This window comes from Numida meleagris, chromosome 2, assembly GCF_002078875.1.
Source record: "Numida meleagris isolate 19003 breed g44 Domestic line chromosome 2, NumMel1.0, whole genome shotgun sequence".
Taxonomy (NCBI): domain Eukaryota; kingdom Metazoa; phylum Chordata; class Aves; order Galliformes; family Numididae; genus Numida; species Numida meleagris.
In genome coordinates, this window is record NC_034410.1 from 8,086,337 (window position 1) to 8,096,183 (window position 9,847).

General features: G+C 41.1%; 2 long non-coding RNA genes across 2 annotated transcripts; one reads left to right on the forward strand and one right to left on the reverse strand.

The window, feature by feature from the left end:
* LOC110394113 lies at positions 2,958 to 5,819 on the forward strand. Its single transcript, XR_002435369.1, has 3 exons — positions 2,958 to 3,270; positions 5,328 to 5,420; positions 5,512 to 5,819. It is a non-coding gene; the product is annotated as an uncharacterized LOC110394113 (long non-coding RNA).
* On the reverse strand, positions 3,280 to 5,190 carry LOC110392982. Its single transcript, XR_002434711.1, has 3 exons — positions 4,639 to 5,190; positions 4,312 to 4,442; positions 3,280 to 3,838 (listed from the first exon to the last, which is right to left on the reverse strand). It is a non-coding gene; the product is annotated as an uncharacterized LOC110392982 (long non-coding RNA).

Genomic DNA, 9,847 nt, shown 5'->3' on the forward strand with positions numbered 1-9,847 from the left:
ATTAACATTTGTGTACATGGATGCATTAAATTTGATATTTTTGTGTGTGTGTGTGGCAGTAGGGCAGTAGTTCTGTGTAACATAAAATAAAGACTACATTCCTAGTTTCTATTTGCAGAAAATGTAGGCCATATTTTTGTGAACAGAATAATTGTGTTTAAAAATTTTTGTTTTGAAATCTTTATTTTTGTACATCATATTCTATGCCTAAACCACTGGAAGATTATTATTCCTACATATTTATAAATGGAGTATGCACTGTGAAATTTGGAATAACTTAAATAGTCTGCAAATGTCTTGGACACAGATGCAATTTAAGCACATACATGTTTCCAGTACTATAAATGGGCCTAGTGTCCCTCCATTACTTCTGTTGAGGAAGTAGAATCATAGAATCATAGAATTGTTTGAGTTGGAGGGGACCTTTAAAGGTCATCTGGTCCAACTCCCCTGCAATGAACAGAGACAACTATGGCTAGGTCAGGTTAACCTTGAATATTTCCAGTGATCTACATCTGGACGCAGTACTCCAGGTGAGGTCTTACCAGCAATGAGCAAAGGGACAGGATCACCTCCCTCTCCATGCTGACCACACTGCTTTGGATGCAGCCCAGGATACATCTGGCTTTCTGGGCTGCGAGGGCACACTACTGCCTCATGTCCAGCAGAACCCGCCAGTCCTTTTCGGCAGGGCTTGTGTTGGTAGTGGTTTTTCCATACAAGAAATTTGAACAGTGTGACCTTTTGGTAGCTACACTGCCAGGTTGCAGCAAAGTCTTAGTAAAGCTAGGCATCGTAATGATATCTTCAGCATAGGTTTTGCTTTCATGCATTGGCTCTAATATCGCTAAAGGAGTGCCTAACCTGCAGAGCCATAAGCCCCGTGCCTCCCACAGGACATTCTGTAGGCAGATTCTCAAAGAGGAAACTTGCTGAGTTTTCCTGATTAAGATTTTATAACTCCCTGGCTGTGTCTGTGTGCTGAGGGGTGCAGGACGGTTTGAAGGCCTTTATAGTATGGACCCAACAACCTTACTCAAATGAATACAGTATATACTGGACAATAGTGACAATAGTTCAAGTGCAAGAAAGGTTTGGAGTCATCAACAGGGAGAAAAGAGATGCAGAAAGCTTTCACAAAAGCAGTAGTTCTTAAGGAAGGAGCTGAATGAGGAAAAGGAACTTTTTGGTGCATGATGAATGGAAGGCTGGTGTATGGTCAGACCCATGAGGCAATCTTCAGAAAGAGGGAGTGGTTATGACAAAGGAAGGCAAGGAAGTAAATTGTATTTTTTTCTCTATATCTGTAGCATCTGATTGAAAAAAAATCAAATCTGTTTCCACTGAAAACATCAAAGTTGTATTTTTCTATTTCCAAATTTTTGTTGTCTTTATTTCAGTAGAAGTTTCTTCCTTTTAAAGACAAAGGGCATTTTTTCAATTTACTTAAAAAGAATAAAAACTTTCTAAGGCTTCTTTTCTATTAAGGACTGTGTAAACAAAAAAAAGGCTTTGCATTTTTAACTATAACAATTCTAAAATAGTGCTTTAACACAAACGTAGTCTTCACAAATATGCTTCTATAATTTAAAACATTTTCTCTTGAACTAATTTCAACTGGTTTATACCATCAATAATCTTCATAGAGTTTACATTAATCCAAAAACATTGTATAGTGTGATGAAGCTGATGAGAATCAACAAAGGATAGAGTACTGCAGCCCAGATAAAGAAACCCACTGTTTAATGCCAGCTGCTCAGGAAATGTCAAAAGCAAAGTGAGTTTCAGGTCAAGGGCACTGGGAACACTCTGTTAGCAAACCCTAAGACAGGCAGCTCTTGTTATTAGTATGAACAAGGATATGGTGAGCCCTTTTTAATCTGTCCCTGGGTCTCTGTCTAGCTTCACAGACATAAACCTAACCCATTTGGGCTCACCTCTTTGACACTGCTGGGAGTTTTCCAAAAAATACCATTGTATGACTTGTTGTCATCATATACAAACACGTTGTAACAGTTTTGTTGTTTGGATCCAGGATACTGGGAGTTACAGACTGGGAAGAAAGAGCCGAGTGGTTCAGACCCAGCTGGTGCCACAGACGTTTTTGCTTCTTCAAGCTAGGCAATGTTTCAGATTTGGTTTTGTTTGCAGTCTAATCATCCTTCTGTGTGTTGGCAACAGAACGAAGAAAGTGCAGCCAATATGATGCGGTCTAATAGGGATCGAAACCTTCCCTTTCAGAGTGATGGGATTTATTTCATCACTTGTTAGACATATACAGAAGAGACATCTACAGCAGATATAGCGAGCCCATGCAATAGAGATTAAAGGCTCTTTTTGCTTGCAATTTGCTTGGTATATTTAGTTCTGTCTTCCTCGGGTTGAGATGAACCTGCATCTTGGAAGTCTGTATGTTGGGATCACTAGACCCAAAACAATGTGCTGTCATGATGGGTTGCAGTCTTTAAAGCTTTTCAGGAGAATCACTTTGTCTTCTTCAAAAAAGCTCTGTATCATCTCAAAACTTACTGGTCATGCTGGTTTTTGCTGTTTGCTGCACAGTCGTCTCCCACATGCAGCCACTGGTGTCTGAGACAGGAAAGAGCTAGAAACAGTTACTCCAAAGCAAATGGTTACTGTCCTTCCTTTCCCCAGCCTGCAGCAGTTGTTGGTAGGATCAGTGCAAATGAAGCCACAGAAAATGCTTTAAAAGCAGCTCGGTAGGCTGGTAGGTGACTTGAAAAGATGAAGCCAGCCAGTAGTGAAATGTTCTCCAGAAACCTCTGCGTATTTGCAGCAATTACCATAGTGACACAGCACAGTGTTTTGTCTTTGTCCTATGGTCAAATAGACTAGGTCAAAATGTTGCCATTTATCCAAAATTGAGATAAAACAATGACATAAGAAGGATAATGGAACTTTGGATATGGTCTTCATATCCCATAATTCCACTGGCCGTTATGTATCTCACAATGGCCTGGGGAAAAAAGTTCCATGATGGGTAGGATTCTTCTCTAGACAGGACCACAACAGCAGAATTCTGGATGCTTGATAAAGAGCAATTGCCCATGTTGCAGAAACATTGATATGCTAGCTGGTATGAATAGAAGTGGCAGAGATAATTAATGTGTATTTGTTAATGTTACTCAGCTTATTTGAAAGCAAGAGCTCCAGTTCCCCTTTGGCAAATCCTCTGTGACACAGTGGGCTGCTTCACTTTGTATTGTTTGAGCTTGTCAAGAAGGTCTTGAACTCATAGCAGTTAGCAAAGTAAGTTGGTATGTTTGAATCATGCCTATGTTAGCTTTGAATTTATAGGAACTTTGTTGGCACTGGTACCAAAACTCGTACTGTGATCAATGGAAACACTGAACATTGATTTCTTGGAGTAATTTCCTCTAGGTTAAGAAAGAAGCATAAGACCATCTAATTTGATCTCCTGCGTAACAAATCTATTCATTTCATGTTTAGTTAGATTCAAGCACTAACATCTTCAGGGATAACAGTTGCATGCTACAGGCTTAGAGCAGAAAGAACAAGCTATGGTACCAAGTGTGTGTGAGGCCACAGCACTGATGGAGTGTTTGTTAAATGCGACATGCCTAATTGATCACAATTAATAATTCATATTCATCAAATCATAATACCTTCTCCCATCTTTTAACTAATTTATTTCCAATTTGACCAGATATATTCTTTCCATTCTTATATCTGCCAATCCATATGATTCTCTGCATGTAAGCCAGAAATACTTATCAGGTATCTAGGAACATTTGTTTCTATCTGTTCAGAATGCAGATTTGGTTTGTTTAGGGCCTTCTTGTCAGTGATGAGCAGCCTGTAATTTTGAAAAACAACAACAACAACAAAAAAAGACCATAAACCACAAAAAGAGCACAAAAAACCCAAAGCAATACAACAACGACAACAACAAAAACCCCAAACAATAAAAATAAATCCCTAAACCCCCAGTCGTATACACCTGGCCAACTGTGCACAAGGGAGAGGGTATCCTTTGTATCCCACCTTGCTGAGGCTGAATTAAACCACTTCTTTTAGGAAGGTGTCCAGTATCACCTCAAAACCTGCAGCCAATAGTGAGACCCCCACTTTCGCTGATAATCTTTTAGTGTTTAATTACCCTGTCTGCCAGAAAATTACATCTTGTTTCAAGGCTGAATTTGTCTAACTTTAACTTCCAGCCATTCAATCTTGTTCAAGTTTTTGTCAACAAGATTGAAAGCCCATTATTAGGTATCTTTTCCACAAGTAAACACCTATATAAATTGATAGAGTCATTCTATAACTTACCCGAGGTTTTGCTTCTGGAAAAGCACTTCCTAACCCTTGCTCACCCCCTGACAGAGCTTCCTTTTATATGCTGCACAGTTGGAAACTAACGCTGTCTTCTTGCAAGTGATGAGGAAAAAGAAAGAAGTTATCTAGGAAAGGAAGAGGAGAGGTTCAAAAGGAATGATCAAATGATTGATCACTGCTCAAGAATTTGGAAGAGGCATTTTCTCTTGAAAAGCAAATCTCTGCTAGACACTCTTCCCCACCTCCAAGCAACCTGCCCAGCTCATTTCTACAATACTGATAGGTAACGTTTGCAAAGTAGTGCCCCATCCTAGACTGTACCTGACATAAATCAGCCAAACTCCAGGGAGGTTGTTTCCTGCCAGTGGAGTTCTCACACTTTGTATCATTTGTGGATGTAGAAGGTGCTTTATGAAGAGTCATGTGGCTGTTAATGAACGTTGGCTGAAGCAGTAATAACCTGCAGCATTCTCTATGACGTCATGCAGCCTTAATTCTTCTACCTTCAGAAAAAATCGATGTTCCACAAAAGACCATGAATCGCTTCACAGCAAAATCACAGAAAACATCAACCACTTAACTTAGCAGATCTGTTTTAAACATAAAGGACTGATAAACATTTCACTGTCAGTCTTCTGTTCATAAGTTGTTTCTCACCCTACCCATCCATTTATTCATATATTTTGTTAGCACTTAACTTTTACATCATAAAAATATCAAAAGAGAGCTGCCAGTCTAAGACATCACTAGGTTAGGACAAAAATGTGATGCCATCTCCATTCCAGCAAAGCTTGTGGGACTGTAATATAAACCATTTATAGCTGACTGGACCAAAGCATTTAGTGTAGAAGGAACGAGGGAGCCAAAATAAGAAGGTGAGTATGGCTCTTCCCCAAAGAGGAGCCATGATCAGAATTGAACATTCGCCATTGTTAGTTTCTGTGTGTACCCTACAGGGTAAGTTCTGCAGTAGTGATTTATTTCAAACATCTCATTTTTTTTTCTCCTAGGATGAAGCAAATGTTTTAAAGTACAGCTATGGAGAGAGAATTTAACTAAAGCAGAAATATGAGTCACAAAAACATTCGTGCCTTATTTTCAGGGTAATAACTAAACACCTGCTAAACTACATTTTAAAAAATTACCCTGTATTTCACAGTGCATTTTATCTTTTTGTTTATTTTCTCTCTTAAGCTCCACTTGGATCTGCGTAGGAAGATTGTTTCATCCATGCAGAGCTCCCAAACCTTGCAGAACTCTGCATGTACCAATGCTCTGCCCAGGTGGGTCTGAATACAGGATGAGAGCTGAGGTCTGAGCAACAGGGACAGCACTTCTCTGGATGTTTATCATGGTCCTGGGATAACTGTTTGCACCAACTCAACACAAGAGAAGAGATCATTACACACAACAACAACAAAACAAAACATGCAAACCATCAGACTTTTTGGAAAACTTGTGCAACTGAAATAAGAATTGCCATTAAAAGTAACAGGTCTGTGCTCCTTCTGTCAATCCTTTACTTTCTCACTAGTGTTTGATTCTGTTTGCAACTTCAGTGTAGTAAAGACTTGCTGATGGAGAGAATACTGTAGGGTGGCATTATCTCCCCAGAGTTGTAGCAGACTTTTATTCTTATACTCTTGGGATCATGGCGGAGGGCTCGTGCTCAGTTATCTGTTTGCTTTTTATGTTTTCTTTAGTTGTTTTTCATTTTGGCACTGAGTGGGCAGACAAGACTCTTGAACAATCTGTAATTACAGAGTGTCACAGTTGATGAGGTTACAAAGGAGTAAATACGTAGTTGGTATTAGAGAGGATATTTTTAACAATACTCACTCTACATCTAATGGAGTGCATCTGTGTCCTCTGCGGGCACTCTGCCTCAGATAATATAAAAGGAGAGCAATGGGGAAGAGAGCAGCATAATAATATCTGCATAGTCTTCAGCAGAATCAGTTTCTGCAAATACACACTTGGCATCTGAACTCTTTCATACCAGCGCTGCTCCTATTGATGGCAGTGCCGTCTTTGTCCTTGAATAGGAACAGGATTGAATTCTGACCACTGAATCTCTTATGACAAGAGAGGTGGAAGTTTCCCAGTGTGATCTGATTGCCATAGTCAACGAGAAGAGTTTTAGTAGACCATCATGTGAGTAATTCTTGACCTGGGGTCATGACTGTGTCTCAGGGAGGCATGACAACAACCCTCCTTTTTGGCTCACAGGGAGAGAACAACAATCTGATATATTTTTCTGCTGTAACGTGGGTCATAACACAGAATAGAATAAAGCAGTTTCATCAGCCTGCCTCTACTGGGTTCTTAGATGCTGTGTTTCCACTTCTGCTAGCCAAATTTTGGCATCTTGGTGATACAGAACACCCTGCTCTGGACAGCACGTCTAAAGTCATGAAATCATATTGTATTTATACCACTTGGAGCTGAGGGAAATAACCTTTTAAAGAGTCAAGGACTCTTTAATTTTATTTTATGATGGCAATATGAAATGATTTGTTTAAAAGGCCTTTGCATGCTAATGCTTGGTATTCCGTGGCTGAAACAGTTACTAGACTTGCTCTTGGTCATCTTTATTAATTATTTGTACTCCAACACAACCCACAAATTTAGGTATCTTGTCCAAACGTATGAAGTGACATTACTTGAAAGTTCACTATTTCTGGATTTCAGGACAGTTGTGAGAATAACTCGACTGTCATTAAACAGTGTCAGTTCTCCTCTCCATTTGCTCAGCAATTACAAGCTGAGGATGTGACTCAGGCTCCTGGGAACATCCCCCTACCTCTCAGCTTCACAGTTCCGCAGAGTGCCAGCATGCTGATGTTCAGCAACAGCATCTCCTTGTGCACATGGCAATGAAATGGCAGGGCTCCCCTGTGACTGGGGATATTGTTCCTTGACTTATTGCACAGCAGTAAAGGAAAAACCACTTTTCAAAGTACCTTTAAGAAAATAAGACAAAATTGAGAAAGGGCAACAGTATGCTCACTTTGCGAAAATGTGGACAGAAGTGCTGACCTGCACTATTTTCTAAATTTGCCCTCTGAATTCCTGAAGAAATTACTAATAATTTGTTTTCATTCTCCTTGCCACGCTCTGTCTCTTTCTTCCTCAAATCTTCAAGGCTTTCAGCATCTGACAATAGCACTGCCTAGGTGATACAGGAAGGATCAAGAAGTAAAGGGAGTGGTTAGAGGATCCGCTTCCTGAGCAGCCTAAAAACCATCTTCTGTATGAATGAGAGGAGTAAAAATGGCATAGGAGAAACTCAGCAGAGCTTGCTTGCTTTTCTCCCCCCTTCCCATTAGCCACAGGAGTGGACCAAAGCAATCCCAATCCCCCTGGGCTGGTTGTGGTGTGGAGGGATTATCTCTTCCTCCAGGATGAAGGCTTATTTGTGACTTCTTCTGTTTGCCATTTATTCTGTTTTCCCTGTTCTGAGGCTTTCCCTCTGTCATTTAAACTATATTGCTCCTGTGTTGGCAGCAAGATGCACAGGACATGGCACAGCCATGCCTGCCTCCATCTAGATGGCAAAAAAGAAACAGTCCGTTTCTCACAGACTTCAGCATATTCGTTATGATCTCTGCCTGAGCTGCACCAGTGCCTTTCTCCGCCTCTGCTCCTCCTTTGCTCTGCCCATTCAAACCTTCCTGCTGCCGCTGTTCCCCCTTGTCATTTAAAACCTTGATGACGTTCAGGTAATGAATGTCATCTCACCTCTTTCTCTCTATTCACTTTCCTGTGATGTGAATGAATGCAGTGACACCGGAAAGGAGGAGATAAGAAATCCCCCAAAGAAACACTTAATATAATTTGGAGCAAAAATCCCTGCGGGTTTATTGAAAATACCCCCTTCCCCACCACACATGGATTTATTTATCTGCTTTACTGCATTTTGCTTACGTCAAGAGCTGGCTTGCTCCCGTGCAGCCCCCTAACCAGGCAGATAATTGCTACATATTCTTTTGTATTGCTGCCACCACCTCCACCATCGGGCTCTTTCTCAAACCATCACCCGCGCAGCCTTGCTGCAATCCATCTCCCTGCAGACAGTGGGAGAACGGCGCTTTGATAGTAGGGGTCTCCCAGGAGCGGGTGAGAGTCTTGTGTCTTTTCTTGAAAATCAAATGAAGTAAATACCGTGCATCTCTCCTGCCTTTTCCAGATCATTAGCAAAGATGTTAAATAAAAACGGGCTGTCGTGCTGGCAGTTCCAGCCTCTTCGTGATGGTATCTCATTGGCCGTCACTTCCACGCAGACACACCGACCTGATGCAGTGTCATTTATCATTACCTTTTGTTTACCACCTCTCAGCCACTTGTCATTCTTTGTGACAATGCCCATATTCAAGCCAATATGAATTTATTCCTCAGGAAAGACTTTCTGAGCGTAAAGTTCATGCCTCGCTAAGGACCCAGCTATACTGTGTTACTGGCAAGACCTTTTCCTCCACTGCCACCCATTATATTTCTGATTAAACAAATTATAGCTTAGCCTGGCCTTTCTGTTGCTATTCGCTGCTCAGGTTTTCTTTGGCATGCTTGTCTTTTTGCTGAGTATTCATTAAAGTCCATTGCTGTTTGTTTAGGCGATAGCAATTTTTAGGTTTTCTTTGATTTCCTCCACGTCTCCAGATTTAAGCTGGTTTCCCACTAATCTCAGGATGTGGGATTGCCAGGCTCCATCAGGCTGCAGGCAGCCAGACCCCAGCAGTGCCAGGACTAACCGTGGAATCCAGCTGGTGTTGTGACACTGTTCAGTAAAGGTGGGAAGAGAAGTGGCAGATGTAGCAGGGAGAGCTGGGCCACGTCTGGGTGTCCCTCTCCAGGTGGCATGCAGTTGCCAGCCTCTTGCCATGGCAATGCACAGGCAGGAGAACCCGCTGCAATTGTTTAGCTGTCTTCAGGGTAAAGGCAAGACAGAGAAATCTGCAGGGACTTGTTGGCTGTGATGCATGGCAGAAGCACGTTCAGCAAAATATTAATGGCTTTAAACTGGAAGAAATGGCTTTAAACTGGGAGAGAGTAGATTTAGACTAGATGTTAGAACGAAATTCTTTACTGTGAGGGTGGTGACATTGGAACACGTTGCCCAGTGAGGCTGTGGATGCCCCCTCCCTTGAGGTGTTCAAGGCCAGGCTGGATGGGGCTGTGAGCAACCTGGTCTAGAAGGAGGTGTTCCTGCCTATAGCAGGGGCGCTGGAACAAGATGATCTTAAAGATCCCTTCCAACCCTTACGAAGCTTCTTCTTAATAGTGTCAGGATGCTACATCCTATTTATTTTTTAATCAGAAAGTAAATTTGAGCTAAAGATAGCATGAAAATTAATTTCAAAAAGTTTTAAATGCTTAACATCAAAAGGCAAGTAAATTATTTTGGTAAATGAAGCATTTTGTTTTATCTGAGACAATGATTTTAAAGATATTTCTCTCCTTGCTAATAATAAACAAGACTATTTGGAATAAGACACCATAATTTCAATGACATTTTTTCCAGAGCTACCGC